This window comes from Engraulis encrasicolus, chromosome 11, assembly GCF_034702125.1.
Source record: "Engraulis encrasicolus isolate BLACKSEA-1 chromosome 11, IST_EnEncr_1.0, whole genome shotgun sequence".
NCBI classification, from domain to species: Eukaryota; Metazoa; Chordata; class Actinopteri; order Clupeiformes; family Engraulidae; genus Engraulis; species Engraulis encrasicolus.
Window position 1 is genome coordinate 5,053,960 of NC_085867.1, and position 24,966 is coordinate 5,078,925.

Sequence of the window (24,966 nt, forward strand, 5' to 3'; positions counted from 1 at the left end):
ATCAAAATCAGTTCAAAACGTTTTCAGTTATCCTGCTGACAGACAGACATACGAACAGACAGACTAACCAACGTGGACAAAAACATAAGAAGAGTATATTTGCAAAATCTACATTTTGTAGAAAGTTGGGATATTGACTTTTTTATTGGCCATTACATTGCATTGCATTGCAAAATGCATTTTATATAGGTTGAAAAAGTATGTTCTCAATATCTGAATGGCAAGAATTCAGACATACACGTAGGTGATAGAACCTCTGAACAGTCATTTTCAATAATAAAATGCAAAAGTAAAAAATCGTAGATAGACCATTTGCAAACAAACTCTTCATAACCGCCTTGGCAGAGGTAATAAGCTCATAGGCCAGGCATGCTGCAAGAAAGTACAGCGGCATCATGCTCACAGTGTGCAGCTCCCTTCCTCCAGCAGTGGGAAGATCTCCACCACTCCTGTCTATTCAATAGAGTAGTGTTTCCCAACCAGGGGTACGTGTACCACTAGGGGTACGTGAGCACACTGCAGGGGGTACTTGGAAAAAAGAAAAATATGGAGCATAGTCACATTGGGATATACCACATGAGTGAGGGGTTACTCATGGAATGGAAAAAAAGGCTTAGGGGATACGCAAGACAAAAAAGGTTGGGCAACACTGCAATAGAGTATAGCAGCAACATCATGCTCACAGAGAGCAGCTCCCTTCCTGCACCAGTGGGAAGATCTCCAACACTCCTGTCTGTCCAGGAACATTAAAGTTCCCATGGCATGAAATTTCCATGGTCTTTTGGGGCTTTGTATGTGTTTGCGGGGGTGTCAGGATGCTATATCCGCAATCTTTCTCAAAATAAAGCTGAAACGCGCCATTTAGGCCTCTTTGTTGAAAAGTCTCCTCTCCCTGTGCGTCGATCTGTTATTATATGCAACAGGAGGAGGAGGGGGGCAGGAGGGGGAGTGTCGTTGATGAGCAGGGGCGGAGCCGCGGGCTAACGCTGTGTTGTGGTGGTGGTACGGCAGGCTAGCTGTTACCTAGAGCTAGCAATTTGCCCTAGTTAGCAATGGGACGTCCAGCACCTGATGGAACTTACTCTCGCTTGTTTTGACCGAAAGATGACACAATCTATTGCCTACCTGCTCATGGGCTTCAGTGCAGGACGCCTCAGAAGGGTGAGTTTGAAATGTTACCGGTATGTCTGCAATTTTCGTTGAATGGGCAGTTATGAAGCACTGTTACTTGCCAGTAACTTTGTAATTACAGCAGCAATCATTCACCATGCAAGGACCTGGCAAGCACCGTCATAAATTACAATATTCTTTTTTTTACATATGAGCAAACAACCCCATTTGATGTGTGTGATGCACGTTACTGGCATCGCAACTGTCTCTAAACCCAGCAACTTTCTCCGTGTGGTTAGCATGCAATTGCAAGTCCTTCCCCTTTGTAATGTTATGCCATGCAACACAAACGTGGTAAAAATGTTATAAATGAACGAGGGGGTAAGTTAGTTGTCAGGTTATAGTAGACTTTTACACCTTTGTTTACAGCATTGTTCTGTTTCACCACTGCAATGCTTATCATGCATCACAAGTCTGTTTGAGGAGGGCGGTGATGACATGACAAAAGGCTACTCTATACTAGTTATGATGTACGCACTTCCTCACCGGCTCATCATAAAATGTGTCTACATACAACTAATCTGCATTTGAACAGCTCCCCTGTGCACTGCCTGTGCTGGAGAACAGCCAGCTTTCCTTTGTCCAATAAATGGCATTAAATGCATCTATTATGCCTTGTATTCCAGTGATTCCCAACCTTCTTTGCCCTGTGTACCCCCGAATTAATTTTGTCACATCATGAGTACCCCCTCCTTCATGCTCTGTATGATCCTCTATACCAATATGAGTACACTCCATATATTTGTTAGCATCACATTTTCCACGTACCCCTACTGGTACACAACGTACCCCTGGTTGGGAGACACTGTTGTATACAGTGGTGTAGTCTTGTCTATGTAGAACGCGGGTATACCCACTTCTAAATTTCAGGGATTTCACTTTCAGTATACCCACTTAAAATTGATTGATCCATTGTTTGAATAGCACAAATATATACAGTATACCCACTTCAAAAAATGCTCAAATATACAGTATACCCACCATAAAAAAGTAGACTACACCACTGGTTGTATACAATGGTGAAATATTCCATGCTCTGTTGACATCACATTTATCCATAGTTGCCAGTTAAGTTTCCATTGCGAAAATAGCATCATCTCATGTTTACCTGAGAGTAACCTGGCTAACAGTATCAGAAAACTGCCTTTTTTGTAATAAGGTTAGCTGCTAGTGTGGAAACTGAGACAATGCCCACAGAAAGAGATAACATTATGCTGCCTACCTCAGGTAGCATTACTTTCATTTGACGCCATCTGTGCATAGAGCAAACTTGCCATGTCTTATCTTTATCTGATCACTAAAACTTGGAGAGAAGGCAGGAGAGCCACAACGCATGCTGGAACTTTTTGTACAGAGTTCAAGATCACTATAAGCGGCTAATTCAATTATGCAGACAGTGTGAAGACAGTGTACACATTTATTTACAACAGCATCAAGAATATTAAATTGGAACATGGGAATATTTTATGGAAGGCAAATATTGTATTGAAAGAAGAACAGCAATAACAGTCTCTGTAACCATCTTTTCTATTTTTCCAGCCGTTTCAGGCATTTGTCCAACAGTGATTCGAGTGTTGTCTTGCATATCCATGCCGAGTTCCCCGATGAAGGACGTTGGGACCTCGATACAAGGCTGGCGGTGACCTCCTCTGGCTGGCTCGTCTGAACTGCGCTGACTTGTCTTCTAGGGCACCAACATTGCATTAGTCACAGGGTTTCCGAAGACCTTTCCACACAAAGCACACAGGAAAAGAAAAATATTGTTTAGAATGCTATGTCATTTTTGAATTATTGAAGTAACACTATTAAAATGTTATGTCAGAATTAGTTGAACTGAATTCTTTTCAAATCTTACCAAAGGTTGGATTAGCTTTTGATGTTTGCCGGTGGTTGGTGTGCATTTTCATTCTAGAGGACAGCCATCTGTAAGAAGTGTCTGCAGGTACAAAAGACAATGTGTGAACAGAGTGTCCCTCTTATTTTTCATTTGGTCAAGAGGGTGAGGGTTAGCCAGTTTCAAAGACAAACCTTGTTATTGTCATTGGAAAGGATATGAAGGGTTCCTTCCTAAAACACTGCAAGAGCCATTTTATACTAATGCCATGAATTGTATTGTGTAGTTATAATTACTTACATCAAGTCAAGTATCACCTGAAACCGTGTGTGTGTGTGTGTTGCATTGCCTCGTAAAGCAAATATAGACATCTCAACAGAAGAGTGTTTTCAGGGGGCATAGTGCATTATCCCAGCTCATGTCTTCTACTTGCGCTTGTGGCCCAACAACCTAGCATCCATGGAGAAAATAAGTTTCCCTGCTATGCACAACAACTAATAAAAAAAAAGACATTTGAATTTATCTTCTACGAGTTGTTGAATTGCCCATCTATCAGCATACCACATCATATTTTGCAAGGTCATCACAAGGCCACAAGCACAAAGGAGGATGAGAGTTTGGATAGTGGAAAGGAAACAAGGTAGGCCTACATGTTTTGCACTTTAGTGTAATCCTGCTTTTAAAAAGAAAAACAAAAACAAAAAAAATCAGGCGCTAGAACAAGATCCATCTTCTCACCTGCACAGCATATAAGGAAAGACAACATTCTTTGGAGCAACTTGTTCCAGTTAGACAGATGCATTTTTTTTTTACTTTTTTATTTGGCTACAATGCTTACGCTTTTCGGCCCTTATGGCCTTCTTCAGGGCGTATAAATTGCAACCTTTAGTGCCTCTGCATCTGTCTACCTGGACCAAGTTTGAGAGCCCCTACACTGATGAGCACCACGGAAAAAAGGTGAAGACACAGAAGCACTCAAATTACTGGTACCTGCTTGTGTTTGGAGCAAATTGGATGATGACTGAATGGGAAGACTCCAACGTAGTGGTGAGGGTGGAGTTTTGCTTCATCATGTTGCTTTCTTCGGGAACTTCTGTAGATGAGAATTGCGGACATTAGGAAGAAATACAGAATATATCTTTCAATGATCTACAATAAGCCTCTCGAATTCTATACAAGAAAATGGTCTGAGTCAGAACAGAGACAGAAATGTCAAGGAAACATAAACCTAATATTCGACTGCATCTGGCTTTCCAAGCTATTCACGGATATGAATGAAAATGTGACAGACAGTGGGAGCAGGTTGCATAGCAACTCGTAACTCCACAGCTGCCTGCCCTGGAGCAATGCAAGATGGACAAGTGATCCGACTGCTGTATTCTGTGTACCTACCAGAGGTTATGTAATAAATTTGTAAGCTGCCACAAGAGGGCGCTAAAATGACAGTATGCTAATTAAGCTGCCACCACCTTTAATTATAACCCGGTATGGTCCGGTATGGAACAACCATGCACAAAAGGATTCAAGGAATAACAACTCTTTATTATTAATGCAAATTCATTAAAATAACTGAGCACCCATAGGCCATCTCTCCTACACAGAGTTTCCCCGCCCCACACAACAGGAAGTCTGAGTAAGCCACACAGGTCAAGTGATACACTAGGCTACAATACCCACATCATGCTTAGACCCATAACCCAATCCCCGCAATAAATAGCTAGATAAATACGTGCAATAAATAGAGGCTATAAATAAGCTACATCACAACAAAATACAAGGCAATTCATCACAGCAACTCAGTGGCAAATTCATCACAGCAATTCATCACAGCAAGTCAGGCCTTCAGTAATTCATCACAGCACTACATAGCAATTCATCACGGCAAGTAATTATGAGTCCATTTAAAATCATCAAAACACAGCACCCTTCGGAATCATCATCAAAACATCTACCACTAATAAGACAGATACACGCGTGAGAAGACAGACTTTCGTTGGTGACCGGGTTACACTTATTAGAGCGATGGCACCCCCGCGCTCCCACACGCACCAGCAAACACGCACGCACACAATGAGGGAATAAGTTTAAAAGCGGACTTCCCTGTCCGTGGGCAGCGAGACCCCGTTGTCTCGCTGCGGAGCGAGACCTCACTTCCTTCAGTCAGTCAGTCCCTTGGATCATAAACGAGCCCTCGGCCCGCTAGGAGTCTTTGGATCAGGAACGAGCAGTCCATCAATTTGGCTATTTAGCCGTGTTTGGAGTGGCCTGGCAGTGAGGCAACCCGCTGGGTCCGGCTACACTGTCGTGGCCCTGGCTATCTAAGCATTTCCCCCCACTATCTTACTCCGGGTCAGTAAGTGGTCCCCGGTGTCTTCAGCGCCGGCGGTCCTAAACAACCGCGAACGCCACAAAACGTTTCCCACCATTGGACCCAGCAGCCCCAACTGCTTCTGTCTCTCGGCCTCTCGCGAATGAGCCCCAACACAGCCATGGCTTTCTTGGCACGCCAAGTAATCAGTGTCATTGTCAACAGGTGAGCGGGGCAGTGCGATAATTGGGGAAGCGAGCGCAGCCATGTCCATTACTCGCACCCATTAGTTCACATCACAGTTATGCCAAATGTGTTATATGATGAAAACAAAAACGCAATCAAATGCCGTCACAACCACTAAATAGCAGCCTGTAACAACTGCTTGATGTCTGTGTTGTATGTGTCAGCTGAGCTCGTGCATTCACGCACATCTCGCTGAGTAATTACTGCAGCCAGCTACGTTTCAATGCAGTGGCCAGTAGCTCTACACTCGGTATAGTTAGGTGACCACATCTAGTCAAAGGCTTGCCTGGTCAAATGCCAATTCATGAGTTCGGTGTGTATCGCTAGTCATAACTGATCTTTCCGAACATACGGTTAGTTCTAACACCTGTTAGCTCAAGTTATAACATCCCTAGGTGAAACTACGAACACAAGTCTCCATAGGAATGAATATGTACAGCACCATGCACCACAGCCAACAAAAAGGGTTTCCTAAATAAATCGTGTTTTCACCAGCAACATTTTAAAATGCCTTGTTTTCAACCACAGGACCCTCCTTGGTCAACCAACGAAATGTTGAGAAATGTTGGTCTTGTTGAATCGGTGTTTAATAGAATAATTGTCAACATCACATTCCTTGTTAGCTAGCTAGCTGGATGCCCGTGTTATTTGACAGGGCAGGTGGGCTAACATAGCCGCTAGCCCGGTCGTCAAGGTTTCATTTCCATCGAAACTATTTAGTTAATTGTGCTCATGCTTGATGTACATGTAAGTTCAAAAGACCATGGTCATATTTTACAGTCGATTTCCCAAGAAAAACAAGACAGAGTATGGCTATTGATTTTGTAGCAGTGTAGCTTTCATGGCTAATGTATGGGGGTTTCCCCCCACAGCTAATACTGCAGGCTAGTTAGCCATGACACTGTTATACAGACTGGAAGCTTTTCATGACTTACTTGTTCAGGAGGCTTGGTGGTATTGATCCAGACTTCAGCGTCAGGTGTTGGCCATAACTTGCTCTGTATTGTCCCAGATTGTGAAAGCATTAATCCGGAAAATGTTCCCTCAGACATTGAACAGGCACGTATGTGGTGTTCTGCTGGTATTTATAGAGTTTTCAAATGAATGGGCGTGCTAGTGGGTGGAGAGAGGGCGTGGACGAGTTGAGAGCGAACAAGGGCATGACGTCATCTCGGGCACACACGAGCTTTGCGTCAATTGGATGCTGTGTCAGAGTTTGTTTACAAACTGGGAGGAACCTCCAGCACAGCTCGGTGTACACAGTAACACATTGCAAACCACTGGGATGGCTTCAGGAGGTCAGAGTAACTCATTTTAAGGCCCCAAAACATCTTAAGGTCAAAATTTTATGCCATGGGCACATTAACAATCCTCCTGGCAGCTCAGCTCCCTTCACATCTCATGCACTTCATTATGCACATTTGCCTCAGCTGCCACCAAACCACACAGGAGATCAGCACGCCTGCCTGCCTTTCTCTCTCTCTCTCTCTCTCTCTGTCTCTGTCTCTCTCTCTCTCTCTCTCTCTCTCTCTCATCCTGGCTTCTTCAGTACCTCCATGTCATGTCTGTCTCCTCTGGGCAGTCACTGCTTCTGTTTTAAGTAGCAAAAAGATAGGCCTACTTTTTTGGCTCTTTGCTGTATTCCACTATTCTTTAGTATTTCTTGCTTTATATTCCACTCCTCTCTTTTGTTTTCCCTCATCATCTCGTATCCAGCCACCCATCAATTTTAATCTTCCATTTGCTCTCTCAGTCAGCAAGATCAGTGTGCACAAAGAAAACCCTTAACGATTTGGGATGGTTTGTCGGGGTGCATATAGGAAGTAATTGACATAAAAACTCACACCCTGCTTTTTTTCAGTTGACAATAGCTTGAGGCAACAGTAGGCTTTTTGCATTTTGTGTGCTTTACAACATTTTGGCATGCTGGTCAGGCTAACCAAAAGTGCCATATATGAACAATGGTGGGCAAAACATTGTAAGAAAGAGTAATAACAAACAAAAACAAATATTCTGGTTTGTGAGGCCAAAGCTCCTGCAGCGAAAAGGCTGAGGTTGGAGAAGGATGAACCAGCCAAAATGAAATGGGGTTGCCCTGACCCAGTAATTTACATACCGGAGAATTTCCAACCACTACAGTGGTGGATCAAGGATGATCATTGTCTATGCCCGTGTCTTTCTAGCCTGACCCGCCAGACCATTCATTTTGAATGGTCTTATTACGCTTCTCTGGGGAGAGTTTTCAGTCGTCTACCAGACGGCCAGTGTCATCGGCCGATAAGCGCACACTAGGGAGCATAATAACATACGTCATGAACGCCAACTGTCAGCGATTGGTCATCACTCATTTCAAACCAGCTGAGCTCACTCCTTCCACCCAAGTGCTCCAGGGCCATAAGTGCCGGAAATAGGGTTGCAGTGCATTTGCATCTCCACTTTGGGCTCCCTAAATGAGGTTTTCTCAACTTTTAAACTTTTACTGCAGACACATGAGTGGAGTACAGCAGCAGTAACATTGTTAAGAAATAAATAATACAAAAAATGCACCACCACTTTAAAAACTCATTCTGGCGCTAACATTGTTAATAAATAAAGAATAAAAAAAAATGCACCACCACTTTAAAACTCATTCTGTCGCCCTTGTCCAGGGCATCGAGGATCCAGACCAAAAATTCATTACGAAGTGATTAATGTGGTCTGGTAAAATCAGACTTGTATTCTTCCCCAAGTCCTGCTGCTGCCCTTTTTATATCTCTCCCGCCTGGCTCGTTGGCAAATGGAGGGGCTTTGTCAGACAGGCCACAGTTCAATGTGTGTCACAGCCTTCTGATCCGCAGACGATCAATTTAATACTGGCAGACAGGGACGTTTACTGGCTAAACCTGCTTTTCCTCTGCAGGTGAAGAGAAGCATGCTGGGAATGAAACCTGAATATGCCTTTGAAGGCCTCACCCGTCTCGGTGACTGAGCACTTGAGCAGCGCGAGGACCGCTGAAGATGGCTCTCCTATTTTTTCTTTTCTTCTTTTTTCCCCCTCCATTTGATGTCTGTTGTTTTTGCCCTTACTGTATATGTACTAGCACTTTGTGTCATTGTTTTGTCTCTCATCTCCCCTCTTGTTTTCAATTTAACTGGCAAACAGGACCGCTGACAGCTTTGCCTTGGCTCTGGACAAAGCCATCTGAAATGGTCCCCCTTCATATACATGCAATGTAACTGGGATTCGATTCTGGGGCCCCCCATCTTCCTGGAACCCGAGACAATGTACCCCTTTGTCCCCACCTGCCGGCTGTCCAGCTTGTGAACATGACACCAGCAGGGTGTAGGGAACAAAACAGAAGATTTAGCTCTCAGTCTCAATTGTGAATGGGTGCAGCAGGTAGAGGGGAAAGAGATAAGAGCACATTCATTCAGGAGTGGAAATGCCAAAATGGCCACACACACACACAAACACACACACACACACACACACACACACACACACACACACACACACACACACACACACACACACACACACACACACACACACACACACACACACACACACACACACACACACTTTCTACTCACCCTCTCCTTACATGTCTTGGCAATCTCTCTGGAGAGAGAAGCTATTGGAGGTTAACAGTCTCCGACAGCTCCCTTGGACAATTTATGTCATATCCAAACATCAAACTCCACCTTCCATATCAGTGCACAGACAGTCACAACACGTCACTGAGTGCTAGCTAGCCTCCTCAAGAGGTTGTTTGCTGTTTACAGCTGACTTGTTTCAAACCAGGCGGTTCATTTTCAGCGTGTTTTTTAGTCCTTATGGCTCTAAGCACTTAGTACGAAGCAGTTGCCCAGACCCAAGTCCCTAAGCCATTAACTCCACTTGACTGTCACTTTACATTAGTCTGACCAAGGTCGGCAGTTGGCAAATACCGGTATGCCATTTGACACTGTGTGAGATTTTTAGTTGTTTATTTCCAGAATTCATGCTGCCAATTCACTAATGTTACCTTTTTCATGAATACTTACCACCACCATCAAATTCTAAGTATTCATTTTGACAGAAAAAAAAGACTTTTCATACACGAAAAGGGGGATCTTCTCCATGGTTCACCAGTTTGAATTTCCAAAAATAGCCATTTTCAGCTGCAAAAATGACTCTACTTGGACCATACTAGGAAATATGTGTTCATTACTTAGTACACTTTCATGTAAAGATCAAATTTGGCAATAGACAGCCCAGTTTCAATGAGCAGCATAGTTGAAGTACCCTTTTTGACCATTTCCTGCACAGTGCACCTTTAATGTGATGACTGAATGTTTGCTCCTGCCCCTTTACCTCCTCCTCCTCCTCTTCCTCCTCTTGTGCACAGTACATAGACCAACTGTTATTTCACTTCAAGCTTCACAGTATTTCTTTGTGACTAAGTAAAACCCTTGTATGCCGGCAGTGACTTTTTTTCCCTTTTAATCAAATCCCTTTGTCTGGCTCTCCTGAGCATGTGTCCTCTTTCTTCAGTTCTTGTCATCGTCAATAGCTGTTTTCATGGCAGTTGTCTGCAATTATGACAGCGTCTGACAAGGGATCTAAAAATGGCAAAACTATTCCTGTACAGTCGCCATAAACCTTTGCAGTATTCAATAAAAGATGTCACTGACATGAAGATGTCAAGGGTAGCTTTAGAGCATTACAGTTAAAATGTGCGATTAATTGTGGAGCCAAGGAGTGATAGTGTGGAGTGCACTCTGCTGTACAGTTAAAGGCAGACTAATTGAGCTTTACCCGTGTGATGTAACTCTGCTACAGGTTATCCTCAACAATGAAACATATGGGGGTTGTCTGGGAGATGAGATGTGTGTGTGTGTGTGTGTGTGTGTGTGCGTGCGCGTGCATGTGTCTGCCTGCCTGCCTACCTGAGTGCGTCCGTGCTTGTGTGTTTGTGTGTTTTCAAAGAAAAAGATTAGCTCACTCAAACATTTATACAGTGCTGTCTAATCGAGTACCAGCCCATCATTGCCCATATCAGTGAATCATTTTGTTTATTTGTTACCTTGAGCACGTTTTTCAGCAGCCCAATTACTATATTTTGATTGGCATGCCAATCTAAAATATAATCTAGACAACACAGGAGGCAGGAAGCCATGCAACAGTTTGTAGATTGTTCAGGAAGACAGATGCGGAGGCACTCAAGGTTGCAATTTTTTTTTACTTTTTTATTTGGCATTGTCGCCAAATAAAAAAAAGTTTTAAAAAAATGCAACCTTGAGTGCCTCAGCATCTGTCTTCCTGGACCAAGTTTGAGTGCCCCTACACTGATGAGCACCAAAGAAAAAAGGTGAAGACCCAGAAGCACTCCAATTACCTGCTAGTGTTTGATAGTTTGTAGATTGTGTTTGTGATCTCTGAAGATGCATTCGGGTTTTGTAACTCTCCCAAGGAGATTGCATGATTTGGTTTTATTTGTTTGGTTAGTTGTCAGTGGGAATTGCTGTTCACATGGTCCAGGATGCATTGGGGTGAACCATTTTCATTTGGAGTGGATTTGGAATCATCAATCTCCGCAGTTGGCACAAATGTCTCTTCAAATGTTGTTCTTGTGATTGGAGGAAGAGAACAGACGGCGCCTGACCACTCTCTAGTCGACAGGATAGCAGTGGGATAAACACAATTTGTGTTGTTGTTTCACACTTTCAAAAAGCACCACAGTGGTCTACAAACACCATGGTAACTGATTAATTTTCACCCCAGGTTACATGTTTTCTTTTCTTTTGTCTTTCCAAGTCCTTCAGAGTTTCTTCACTTCAACACAATATGCTAACTATTTGCAGACTCAGAGAGTTGTCATTTCACACTTTCAAACTGCACCATGGTGGTCTGCAGCACGAAAGCTGATTGATTCCTTCCAAGTCCTTTTGTTTTTTCGTGATGTTTGTTAGGAGATTGGAGGACAGTGAGGGCCTCCTTGTCCTAAAAAATGTGAACGTGTTCTGCTATTTAGTTCTGTTCAGTCTATTTGGAAACCATTTTCTTCTTGACCATATATTTTTTTACCCTACCGATCTGAAATGGCAAACGGTGCATGAGAATTTCAAGAAAATTGTGAGAAAAGTTGCGTAGCTTTTTACAGTTTTTGCAGGAAGTGAAAAGTGTGATTTGTGTCACTATTTTACCTTGAGTTTAAAACTTATTATGGCTAATTGATGACTGTGTGAGTGATTCCTGATGGACAGGGAGTTGCTCTGCAAAGAATGAGAAGGTTCAGTGTTTCCACATGCCTCCAACTGTGTGTGTTTCTCCTCTATTCTGCATTACACAATCCTCAGCTAAAACCACAGGCCAACCACAGGATCGAACAATCTGAACAGCTTACAACACACACACACACACACACACACACACACACACACACACACACACACACACACACACACACACACACACACACACACACACACACACACACTCTGCTTTCAATCTCAAAGTCTACTAAAAGCCATACGTCATACTGTACAGTGGCATGGCAAAGTCATCCAAAAGTATTTTATCTTTTCCACCATCCTTTTTCCTCCCTTTTTATTCCTCCCTCCCTTCTTTATGACTCTTCGTCTTTTTTATGTCATCCATGTGTTTTACTGTGGAGGGCTTTGAGGATATTTCTCATTTTGTTATATGGCATGGGATGGTGAAGGAACAGAGGCCAAAGAATGTTTCTGCTGCACCAGGAAAAAGGCAGGCTTCAATGGGAAACACAGGGCTTGAAGCCAGTTTTCTGTTAACACTGTTCTGTTCATTTCTGTTTTATTTGCTATTTTCTATATATAACTGCACTTTCTTCTAATCAGGCAACGCAATGGGGTCAAAAACTCACAAATAACTGGAAAGCCACAAATAAGCCAGAGGAAATAGGGATTTTGTGGTGTGTTTCTGGTGTTCCGCCACATTTATGCCAATTCTCCTGTCTATTATGGTTCCAATCTCAGCTCTGTGAAAAATAACAGGGCGTTTTGGAAATATGAAACTCTCTTGGGGGGATTTTTTCCATCTTGTGGAGAAGGGTGGATACAATAGGGATGCATGTGAATGCATACAGTCAGTATATCATCAGAAAAAGGAACAGAAGAACACACACTTTTAGCCTATTTAGCGGTATGTGTGCAAGGCTTCAGTGTATCTCTGAGCATGAGTTGACTGCTTGCATGTATGAAGAGGTGTTGTTGAGACGAGGCATACCGTCTTGGGGCCTGACATTCAGACACCTAACAGCTACTGTTAAGGACCCACAGAGATTTGTGTGTTCATATGTGTTCAACAGCATTTGAAACATGTTTTTCTCGGTCACTGTGTATTTCCCAGAAGTACCTCCATACTGCACGGAAGGGCATACACACACACAAGCGCACGCGCACACGCACACGCACACGCACACACACAATGCCATCCTGTTGGTCAAGGGTATACATTTACATATGTTAAGCCACCATCTGCTCAGCCAGGCTGTTGAGTCATACTCACTTTGTTCTCTGAGAAAACAAACAGTGTCCTATCAGTAAAGACATACTGTCATTTCTCACCATGAATTAATTCTGTCTTAATAGGTTATGTCGTTCTGTCTGTCTGAGTGGGGTGGGGGCGTGTGTGTCTGTGTGTGTGTGTGTGTGTGTGTGTGTGTGTGTGTGTGTGTGTGTGTGTGTGTGTGTGTGTGTGTGTGTGTGTGTGTGTGAGTGGGCTGGGAGTGGGCTGGGGGCGTGTGTGTGTGTGTGTGTGTGTGTGTGTGTGTGTGTGTGTGTGTGTGTGTGTGTGTGTGTGTGTGTGTGTGTGTGCAGGGCCGGTTTTTAGCATAGGCCGGCTAGCAGAGCATGGCAACCCGACCGAAGCCCGACGGGCCTGGTCGGAACCCGACGGGCCGGGCCGGGCTCGGACAAAAAAAATAGAATATCTGTCGGACTCGGGTCGGACTCGGGCTTGAAGCAAACAGACATTGTGAAAATTTTAAGCAACCAGAGGAAACGTTTCAGTTCATGCAAACAGCAGTTTTGTGATTAAAAAAATAAGTAGGCCTAATTGAATATGCATAAATGAAAATGTTGGTAGGCTACTCGTGCGAGTGATTATTATTGGCTGTATGCGCGCGCCAGTTACCAGCGGCGACATGGACGCTCACTCCCAGTCAGCCGAGTAGGGATGCCTATAGGCATACTATAGTCAACTTGTTTTCTTAATAAGCGCCAAATGAACAGTTGTCGGCGGACGCGTGGTCTTTTGTTGTAGGCCTAGTGTAGCCTAGGCCATGTTTTAGCATGCCGAGGCTGTCTTGAATGTTGAACATAAAATGACGAAGTTTGTCACTGCATTGTTCGCCAAGGATTACATTTCCAGCATGTGCTAGCAAGGAGCATAATATGGATAACTAAGAAGATGCACAAGCTACGTGGAGTAAGGTAGGAGAGGTTTCCTGTTACTACTTTGTCCGCTGTGACATATCATGTCCTTCACGTAGGTTCTTCTTAATTGTTGTCACTTTTACTGTACAGTTGTAACTATGCGCGTGCAACCTTTCCTGATTTTATATTGACCGCATGGACATCAGGGGAAATGGCATTCTCTTGGGGGCCGAACAGGTTCTTCTGGGTTAAATTATAGCCCATCCTTCTTAACGACAAGGAGCAGCAGCTTCACAGGGCTCGCGGGGATTTATTTGCATTAACAGTAACGTAACAAATGCTTCGATAGCGTGCTGACTGCATCCAAAACGTATTCCCTAGTTTTCGCCTTTCCTCTCACGCCCCTCCCATGCATTTGGTCACCGCACTCAACATCTCTGGTTAGTCTAACCGAAGGAAACATAAGGTGCGCTGTCACATGTGTGTGTGTGTGTGTGTGTGTGTTTATACTTACTATGCGTGCGTAACTAAATTAGGCTACTGCAAATTGCCTCATCCTAACGTCTTTGCCTATCTTGGCTATTTATCACGTGCTATTTTGAGTATGGAGGAGCCCACATAGAAAATCTTGCTTGCGCACAGGTTCTGTTGTTATTACAGTGGTCTCGGGCTTCGGACGGGTTCGGACACAAACATTTTAAATAGTCTAGGGCTCGGGTCGGGGTCGATCACTTTTCTGTCGGCTGAGGGCGGGCTCGGACAGAAAAATACGGCCCGAGCCACACTCTACCGGCTAGGCGGTCGCCTAGAGCGCCATGTGAAGAAGGGGCGCCGAAATGGCGCTCTCCTATGCATAATTTTGCGATATGAAGTTTTTTTATGAAGTCGCAATCAACAAAGAGTGGCGAAAGCACTCCTCACGGCAAAGCGCCCCTCAGCCAATAGTAATATCTCTTCCAACTGTCTCTGGGAAGTCTGTGAACCAATAAACAGACAGTTCTGAGAAAGGGGGCGGGACGAGTGACAGCGTTCGCTCTATTTTGAATTTGGAGACTCACTCGAGAGACAGAGGGGGCAAGCGCAAACAGTAGTGCTGCTCTGCTGGATGGAGATTATTTTGTTCTCATTAAACCACTCATTGCATGATGCAGGAGTTTCAGAGGGTGTTTTGGAACTATGTGATTTAATCAGCAACCGTTTGTGATTATGGAAAGCCTAATAGTTATGAGGTTACTATTTGGAATTAGAGAGAAAAAGAGCTTTGTTTTTGATCAGAGAAATCGCTAGTTAGCATGCTAACATTAGCCAAGTATGCCAAGCAATGAAATCCAGTAAAGTAGCTGTTAGTAGCCTACTCACTACTCACTAACACCCACCTGATATCATAATACTTGCTTAGGTTGAAAAGCAATGTAAAGTAAGACTGGTGCAATGTTTAAAACAATTTTAGCTGCCATATCTCCTTCCATCCACATGAATTACCTGCTTGTTGTAAGCTTAAAAAAACATTAATTTCCAGACCAGAATGACGTAGCCTACATTAATCATGTAACAGAACCATGCACAGCAGACAAGTGAGGCTATTTACTATATTTTGTATATTATGAAATTCAATGACAGCTCTTCTCCCTTTCTCTCACCCTGTCCCTCCAAACACATAGATAGCCCCCTTCTCATTCTCCTACTCACAAATGCACCACTATTTCCAGTCCAGAAATGAAATTGGTTTGGAAGACAGCACAAATGTGTAGCTTATTAAAATTGTTATGCTGCCATGCTTTGTGATGCTGTAGATAGTGTAGATCAATGCAGACCTCCTTGGTAGGCTTATTGTCTACACATGCATTTTACATGCAAATGTACTGTATCACTCTCCTGGCATTTCAATTTCACGTTACAATTCAAACACATTGATAACCTCCCTCTCATCTAGGGTTGGGGGCCCCACCACCATCACATCCAACACACCACACAGTGAAGCTACTTTCATGCGACACAATCTGATGTGTTGGTCGCCTGTCAAAAACAACCACAAATCCATTTGATGAAAAACAGTTATTGTTCTTGATGCTATTTAGTTAAGCTTACTAAGGATATTAGTCTTAGATTTTTTTTTCTTTCAAAGGTAAGGGGGGGGGGGGGCGCCAGAACTCAAACTCGCCTAGGGCACCAAATAAGCCAGAACCGGCCCTGTGTGTGTGTGTGTGTGTGTGTGTGTGTGTGTGTGTGTGTGTGTGTGTGTGTGTGTGTGGGCTGGGGGCATATGTGTTTGTCTGAGTGGGCTGGGGGCATGTGTGTGTGTGTGTGTGTGTGTGTGTGTGTGTGTGTGTGTGTGTGTGTGTGTGTGTGTGTGTGTGTGTGTGTGAGAGTGAGTGGGCTGGGGTGTGTGTGAGTGAGGTGGGGCATATGTGTGTGTGTGTGTGTGTGAGTGGGGTGGGGGCATATGTGTGTGTGTGAGTGGGGTGGGGGCATATGTGTGTGTCTGAGTGGGCTGGGGGCATGTGTGTGTGGGAGTGACAGTTCTGATGAGTCAGGTGTTGGTGTTTGGGCTGTCTGCTCTCGCTCTGTCTTTTTCCATAGCCTTCTATCTCCATCTCTTCTCCATCCTTCACTCTCTCTCTATCTATCTAATATGGCAGCTAATGAAATGGGCATACATTGATGCTGGAACTCCCGTGAGAGCTGGCTTGGATTGGTGTTAGCAATGTATAGTCTTAACTCTTATGTGAGAGTTTTCCTTTCTATGGCTTTCAGTGTGGTGAGGACTTATGCAAGTTTCCCCAAGTCCTTCATACGAGCGACTAAACTCTCTCTCGACAGCGACGCTCACCACTAGATCCAAGGGAACGGTATGACGGTCTTAAGTCGGTCTTAAGACGGTTAGCAACGACAAGAATCGAGAAACGGAACCCAGGCAACCCAGTGGTGTAGTGGGGATTTTTAAAGTGGGGGCACGGGATTTTTAACATCATCAAATAATTAGGCAACTTATCATGTCAAACCCCCCAACTGTCCTTAATCTACCGTCATTGCTTCTCCGTTTTCATCTGTTTGGTCATTCACCTGCAATACTATGTGCTTATCCCTTTTTGTATTCAAACATGGGCAGGAGATTTTTTTTAAAATCTCACTTCAGGAGAAGTGGGTGGACTGCGTACCCCCGCGTACCGTGCCCACTACACCCCTGTTAATAACATGAACTTTGGTGTGTCACAGGAATATGAGTGAGCCAATGAAACAGCTCACAGTCATATGCAACACAATGTGCATGCACATTTGAACTACCATATACGATGGAAAAGAGTGTTTGTGTTAAAGTACAGACAGGAAGACCCAATTGCAGTTCAGAGAATTTATTGTCTTTTCACAGGAATCCAACGAAAGATTTGCAGTTCAAAAACAGACAACAAAAAAGGGGTAACGCTCAGAAGTTTCAAAAGGGCAAAAATGAAAAACCCCAGTATCGGTTCAGTCTTCAAGAAAAAACTCAAGTTGCATAAGCACAGTCCATGAAAATCTTCAAAAAACTTAGGTCACAAAAATCTCCAGACAGAAAAAACTCAAAAGGATGCAAGAGAAAAAGTCCAGGCAGTTTCAAAAAGTCACAACAAAAGATCTTCACAAAAATTCCAAAAAATAGCAAAAACAAGGAGAATGGCAAAAACTCAAAAACTCACAGGGCTAGAGCACTTACGGATTGACGCACACTCGGGAAAGGACAGAACAGTCTGACACGTGGCAAAGGGTGAGCAGGGCTTAAGTAGGGGGAAATGAATGAACAATGAAGGTGATGCCAATGAGGGGCAGGTGGCAAACAATCAACAATCATGAGGGGAAACAAAAACAAAAGCACATGGGCAATGCAGTACGCAAATGGATCACTAGAGGGCAGGCACAAATGTAAACAAAAGGTGACAGGTGGAGACAGACTGTGACAGTACTCCCCCCCCAAAGACGCCCCTTGGCGTCTCTAAGATGCAGAAAGTCTTTGGCGCTTGAAGTCAGCAATGAGCGATGGGTCCAAGATCTGACGAGCCGGGATCCAGCACCTCTCCTCAGGGCCGTAGCCTTCCCAGTCCACAAGGTACTGGAGACCCCGGCCCCTCCGTCTGACATCCAACAGACGACGCACAGTGAATGCCTCTGCGCCATCAACTAACCGGGGAGGTGGGGGGGCAGGTTGGGCAGGATGCATGGGGCTCGTGATGAAGGGCTTAATCTTGGACACATGAAAGGTGGGATGGATGCGGCGAAGGGGAAAAGGGAGCTTGAGCCGGACTGCAGAGCGGCTGATGACCTTGGCGATCGGGAAGGGGCCAATAAAGCGGGGGGAAAGCTTACGGGACTCTGTTTTGAGGGGGAGGTCTTGGGTTGACAGCCAAACACGCTGCCCTTGGCGGTAACGGGGTGCTTGTGAACGGCGCTTGTCAGCCTGCCTTTTCATTCTGGAGGAAGTGCGGAGTAGAGCAGATCGGGTAAGCCTCCATGACCGCCGGCAACGGCGGACGAAGGCCTCAGCGGAGGGGACCCCCACTTCTCTCTCCTGGTCCGGGAAGAGTGGTGGTTGGTAGCCCAGGGAGCACTCAAATGGGGACCGGCCAGTGGAGGAGGAGATGTGGGAATTGATGGCGTACTCTGCCCACGGCAACTGCTCACTCCAGGTGGTAGGGTTCTGGGAGGCCAAACATCGCAGCACTGTCTCCAACTGCTGATTGGCCCGCTCGGTCTGGCCATTTGTCTGTGGGTGAAAACCAGAGGACAGACAGACAGAAGCACCCAACAATTTGCAAAAAGCCCTCCAGAAACTAGAGGTAAATTGGGGACCCCTATCAGAAACCACCTCAGAGGGCAGTCCATGCAGTTTAAACACATGCTGTATCATTATTTTGGCAGTGTCTTTAGCAGATGGTAAGCCAGTAAGGGGTATAAAATGTACTGCTTTAGAAAAGCGATCAACCACAGTGAGGATTGTATTGTTACCAGCAGACTGGGGCAAACCCGTGACGAAGTCGATGGAAATGTGGGACCAGGGCCTCTTCGGAACAGGTAAGGGTTGTAGCAGTCCCGCAGGTGGGCGTGTAGAGGTCTTGTTTTGGGAACAGATGGGACAAGAGGCGGCAAAGGCCTTGGCGTCCTCTTTCAGGGTGGGCCACCAGAAACGCCGGGAGATGAAGCTGAGAGTGCGGTCGGATCCAGGGTGACAGGAGAGTCGTGACGAGTGGCCCCACTGCAGTACCTGAGAGCGGACAGAGGTAGGAACAAAAAGAAGGTTAGATGGACACTGACTGGGGCTCGGTCTACGACCCTGGGCAGAGATGACCACAGACTCAATGTCCAGCTGCGCCGCCCCGACAATGCGATTTAAGGGCAGGATGGTGTCTGCCTCTGTGGGCTCTTCATCTGTGCTGAAGAGTCTGGACAGGGCATCAGGCTTCACGTTCTTGTGGCCAGGGCGGTAGGACAGGGTGAAGTCAAATCTTGCAAAGAACAATGACCAGCGAGCCTGACGAGGGTTGAGTCTCTTTGCAGAGCGGAGATACTCGAGGTTACGGTGATCTGTCCAGACGAGGAAGGGTTCGCTGGCCCCTTCCAGCCAATGCCTCCATTCTTCCAGGGCCAGCTTTACCGCCAACAGCTCCCGGTCTCCGATGCTGTAGTTCTGTTCTGTTGGAGTGAGGCGGTGGGAAAAAAAGGCACAGGGATGAACCTTGTTGTCCTTGGCAGATCGTTGCGAAAGCACGGCTCCCACACCGACATCAGAGGCATCGACTTCCACGATAAACTGCCGAGCAGGGTCAGGATGGACTAAAACTGGGGCTGAGGTGAAGCGTCGTTTCAGGACCTGGAATGCATTCTCAGCCGCAGGGGACCAGTTGAACTTGACCTTGGAGGAGGTTAAGGCAGTGAGAGGAGCTGCCAGGGAGCTGTAACTTCGTATGAAGCGCCGGTAAAAGTTGGCAAACCCCAGAAAGCGCTGAAGTTCACGACGGGATGAAGGAGTTGGCCACTCCACCACTGCCCTGATCTTGGTGCAGTCCATCTTCAGTGTCCCGGCTGAGACCACGTATCCAAGGAAGCCCATGGTGTTGCGATGGAATTCGCATTTCTCAGCTTTGACGAAGAGCTGGTTCTCGAGTAGTCTTTGGAGGACTCTGCGGACATGTGAAGAGTGCTCAGAGAGAGTCCTGGAGAAAATAAGAATGTCATCCAAAAAGACAAAAACAAACTGGTTAATCATGTCCCTCAGCACATCATTCACTAATGACTGGAAGACGGCAGGGGCATTGGTCAGTCCAAAAGGCATCACTAGATATTCATAGTGGCCGGAGGCGGTGTTGAAGGCCGTCTTCCACTCATCCCCTTCTCGAATGCGGACTAGATGGTAGGCGTTTCTCAGGTCAAGCTTAGTGAACACAGTTGCCTCTTGCAGTAACTCAAAGGCGGAAGACATTAAAGGAAGGGGGTACCTGTTTTTGACGGTTATGTCATTGAGGCCTCTGTAGTCAATACAGGGTCGGAGTGAACCATCCTTCTTCCCAACGAAGAAAAATCCGGCACCCGCTGGAGAGGAGGAGGGCCTGATGATGCCTGCTGCCAGAGATTCTTGGACATATTTAGTCATGGCCTCAGTTTCAGGACGAGATAGGGAATACAGTCGCCCTCTAGGAGGGGATGTGCCAGGGAGCAGATCAATTGCACAATCATAGGGACGATGTGGGGGTAGAGAAGAGGCTCTTGACTTACTGAAAACTGCCTTGAGGTCCAGATATTCAGATGGGACAGCTGAGAGATCCGGGAACTCCTCCGCTGGAGTGGAGACAGGTGGTGGTGTCTGTGCCTGGAGGAGACATTGGGAATAGCAGAGGGGGCTCCAGCCCACAATTAGTTTAGTGGCCCAGTCAATGTGAGGATTATGCTTAACTAGCCAGGGGTGGCCAAGAACTATAGGGGCATGAGGAGAGTCAATGACATAAAAGGCCAACAGTTCATGGTGATTACCGGAAAGGCATAGACTCACCGGTACGCTGACATGCGTGATGTTGGCTAGCCGTCGACCATCCAATGCATTTGCCACCAGTGGTCTTTGAAGGGCAGTTGTGGGTAATTGCAGCTGGGTCAAAAGGGTTGAGTCAATGAAGTTCGCCTCAGCCCCCGAATCCACTAGAGCCAGTAGTTGTTGTTGGAGGCTGCCAAAGCTCAAGGTGGCCGGGAGGAGAGTACGTTGCATGGAGGAGGGTGTTATGGGCGTCACACTCACCAGTACCCCTCTAGCTACTGGCGAGCGTTGGATTTTACTGGGCAGGTAGCGATGAAGTGATCTGGTTGGCCACAGTACAGACAGGATCCAGTGGTCATCCGTCTCTGTCTCTCAGCGGGGGTCAGACGGGCACGGTCCACTTGCATTGGTTGTGGGTCGGAAGTGCTGGTGGTTGGCTGAGGGGTGACCATGTCGCTGGTGGGTCTGGGACGAATGGAGAAGAATCTTCTACCAGGGCGCTGTTGTAGCCTAGTGTCAATTCTGATGGCTAGGTCGATCAGCTCCTCGCAGGTCGATGGAAGATCATGCGACACCAGCTCATCCTTGATCTCATCCGATAGGCCGTTCAAGAAGATATCAAAGATGGCTCCTGCGTTCCAGGAAGTGGATGTTGCCAGGGTCTGGAAATCGATGGCGAACTCGGAAACAGACCGGCGACCCTGACGCATGTGTAGCAGTTCTCTTGCAGCTTCGTGGCCATGTTTAGAACGGTCAAAGACCCTCTTCATCTCTTCACAGAACCCACGGAAATCCTCGCAGACAGGTGATTCCACCTCCCATAGTGCTGTTCCCCACTCCCTGGCTCGCCCAGAGAGTTGAGTGAGAACATAAGCCACTTTAGCTTGGTCAGAAGGGAAGGTGGCAGGTTGAAGTTGGAAAATGAGTGAGCACTGGGTAAGAAAAGAACGGCAGGTGCCAGGCTCACCAGAATACTTCTCGGGTGGGGGTAGACGAGGCTCATGGGCAGCTGCAGGTGTGGAAGAGGAAGCTGAACGTGATAGCTGCAGAGGCTGAATTTGAGCAGCCAGGTTTCGGACACTTGCAGCTACAGAGTCCAGCTGGGTGGAGTGTCTGCCAAGCATTGCTCCTTGTTGTTCGAGGGCGCTCCTCAGCTGCTGCTGGTCTGCTGGGTCCATCTTGGTCAGACTGTACTGTTAAAGTACAGACAGGAAGACCCAATTGCAGTTCAGAGATTTATTGTCTTTTCACAGGAATCCAACGAAAGATTTGCAGTTCAAAAACAGACAACAAAAAAGGGGTAACGCTCAGAAGTTTCAAAAGGGCAAAAATGAAAAACCCCAGTATCGGTTCAGTCTTCAAGAAAAAACTCAAGTTGCATAAGCACAGTCCATGAAAATCTTCAAAAAACTTAGGTCACAAAAATCTCCAGACAGAAAAAACTCAAAAGGATGCAAGAGAAAAAGTCCAGGCAGTTTCAAAAAGTCACAACAAAAGATCTTCACAAAAATTCCAAAAAATAGCAAAAACAAGGAGAATGGCAAAAACTCAAAAACTCACAGGGCTAGAGCACTTACGGATTGACGCACACTCGGGAAAGGACAGAACAGTCTGACACGTGGCAAAGGGTGAGCAGGGCTTAAGTAGGGGGAAATGAATGAACAATGAAGGTGATGCCAATGAGGGGCAGGTGGCAAACAATCAACAATCATGAGGGGAAACAAAAACAAAAGCACATGGGCAATGCAGTACGCAAATGGATCACTAGAGGGCAGGCACAAATGTAAACAAAAGGTGACAGGTGGAGACAGACTGTGACAGTTTGTGAAATTTAACTATGAATTTGAAGTGCATGCACGTACAATTTTGGTCCATTTTTTAAAATAAATATAGAGTTCGGCCCTCTGCCTCCTTCCAGATTGAGATTTTGACCCTCTGCCAATTTCAGTTCGCCTCGCCCCTGACCTAGGCTATGTGATGTAGCATTTGCTAAGCTGTATGTATAAGTTAGGCTAATAATTGTAAATGGACAACAGAAACATGCAAAAAAAAAGTAAGGTAAATGGACATCAGACGTATAAAATGTGTGTTTTTTTATATACAGTATATTTATACAATAGTTGTTATGGCTCATTTGACTTAATACCTGTAATCATTGTGCTAATTGCTTCCAGCTCATTAGTTTTAGTAATAAAGCCCAGATGATGATTTTCATCTGGTCATTCAACTATTGCTATACCAGCAAGTCAACTATGAGAGCCTTGCTGCTGCTTATCGAATTAAGTGAAAATATTTTGGCTTCAAAAAACACTCAGCGCTATCATTCATTTGTTTTATATTGTATATTGCCCACAATGTTTTATTCTTTTATTAACATGCTTTTTGTATTTGTATAATTTCTTTCATTACTAACAGTCTTTTAAAAAAATAAAATTTAGCCTGCGATTGTTTTATTTCTTTGCTTGTAAACATCTACCCTCCCTATTTTGGACACCAGATGGAAATTAGCCTTTGTGCTACAATCTGGCACATTTACTTGTATGAAAGTATGTGTTCATTAATGTTCAATGTGCAAGGTATCCCAGTGTAAGGTTAAAACAATCCCCCATTGTTTTAACATTGCACTACTTCTCTTCTCATCTCACCTTTTTATTTTTCCTAGTCGTTTACAGAGATTGCTAATGATTTTGCTGTTCTCTGTAATTTCATGTAATTGCTCTTTCAAGCATTTTGAATGGAACATGTTGTGCCCTGTCTCTTTCCACACGTACCACACGCACACGCACGCACGCACGCACACACACACTATCACTCTCTGTCAACCATACACACACATACACGCCTGCGCGTGCGCACACACACACACACACACACACACACACACACACACACACACACACACACACACACACACACACATTGTGTGTGTCTTAATTGACTTTCCAGTTAAATGTTGATTATGGTTGTCGTGATTACCCACTAGTTAGATAATCAATGCCCCACTCCACTAGCGGAGATCAACCGGTGTGTTTCTTGATGGGTTGTGAAAGTAAATAAGTATATCTGAGGACGTCTCCTAGCACTGTGATTGGCTCATCAGCACCCTTGGAAAGAGATAATCACAGGCAATTTTGCTGTTAAAAAAGGGCACGATAATTCTACTTCTATGCAGTGGCATACTACAAAAGAAGATGTGAAAGTGGATTGGATTGGATCCATGGTGCTCAGGGAGATGCAGTCGATGATGGAGTCTCACATGAACAACCACTCACTCAGTCACATTCTTTATATCTCCTTTTTGGCTTTTTTGGCTTTTTATTGCCTTTATTTGACAGGAGAGTGAAGGCAGAGAGAGATAGGGAAGGGTCTGCATAGGACCGGTAGTCTAACCCAGGTCGGCCGCATAGCAAACGAGTACCCTACCAGTTGCGCCAGGGTAGGGCCCACATCCTTTATATCTCAACCTGAACATCTCTTCCATATTCCCACCACTCACTCAATCACATCCTTATCTTCTCATAATCCAAAATTAGAAATGATTAACATGATGTACACAACTTGACTTATTTTCATATCTTGATAGATGAACAATTTAACAATCAATTACTGTATTTGGATAACATGACTTGGATGAACGATTGAGTATCTTCACAGACAAGTCTCAAGTCTTGTCTAAAACTTGCAACACACTCACTGACCCCAATAAGAGAGGAGGGAGAACACTACAGCACACTGACTGCAATCACCATCATGGTTGGCCCTATGCTGGCCCGGGGGAGAAATAGGGCGCGGGCACTTTTGGCTTAAAGGGGACCCTCATAATAAGCAGCGCAGAACTGACTCACTGGTGGGTATTTTTTTTTTTACATTTCTGAAAATAGGGGCCCACAAGTCTGCGGGGCCCACCGGGAAATGCCTGGTATGCCAGGTGGGCAGTCCAGCCCTGGTCAGCCTTATGCTGGGATTTGCTGTGCTCTGTTTTACTGCTAATCTGCATTCCATTCCAGAGGAAGCCAGTCTGTTTCATGTGGT

The 24,966-nt window shown here is 45.2% G+C and overlaps 2 long non-coding RNA genes across 3 annotated transcripts; one reads left to right on the top strand and one right to left on the bottom strand.

The window, feature by feature from the left end:
- Nucleotides 1–975: 975 nt before the first annotated feature.
- LOC134457831 (uncharacterized) lies at nucleotides 976–2,994 on the top strand. The gene is made up of 2 exons (XR_010036501.1): nucleotides 976–1,161; nucleotides 2,710–2,994. It is a non-coding gene; the product is annotated as an uncharacterized LOC134457831 (long non-coding RNA).
- LOC134457830 (uncharacterized) lies at nucleotides 2,617–6,884 on the bottom strand. 2 transcript variants are annotated; one of them, XR_010036500.1, is made up of 4 exons: nucleotides 6,494–6,884; nucleotides 3,995–4,097; nucleotides 3,026–3,106; nucleotides 2,617–2,896 (listed from the first exon to the last, which is right to left on the bottom strand). It is a non-coding gene; the product is annotated as an uncharacterized LOC134457830 (long non-coding RNA). The 2 variants fall into 2 exon arrangements; XR_010036499.1 differs by lacking the exon at nucleotides 6,494–6,884 and having other exon boundaries at nucleotides 3,995–4,357.
- Nucleotides 6,885–24,966: the final 18,082 nt, after the last annotated feature.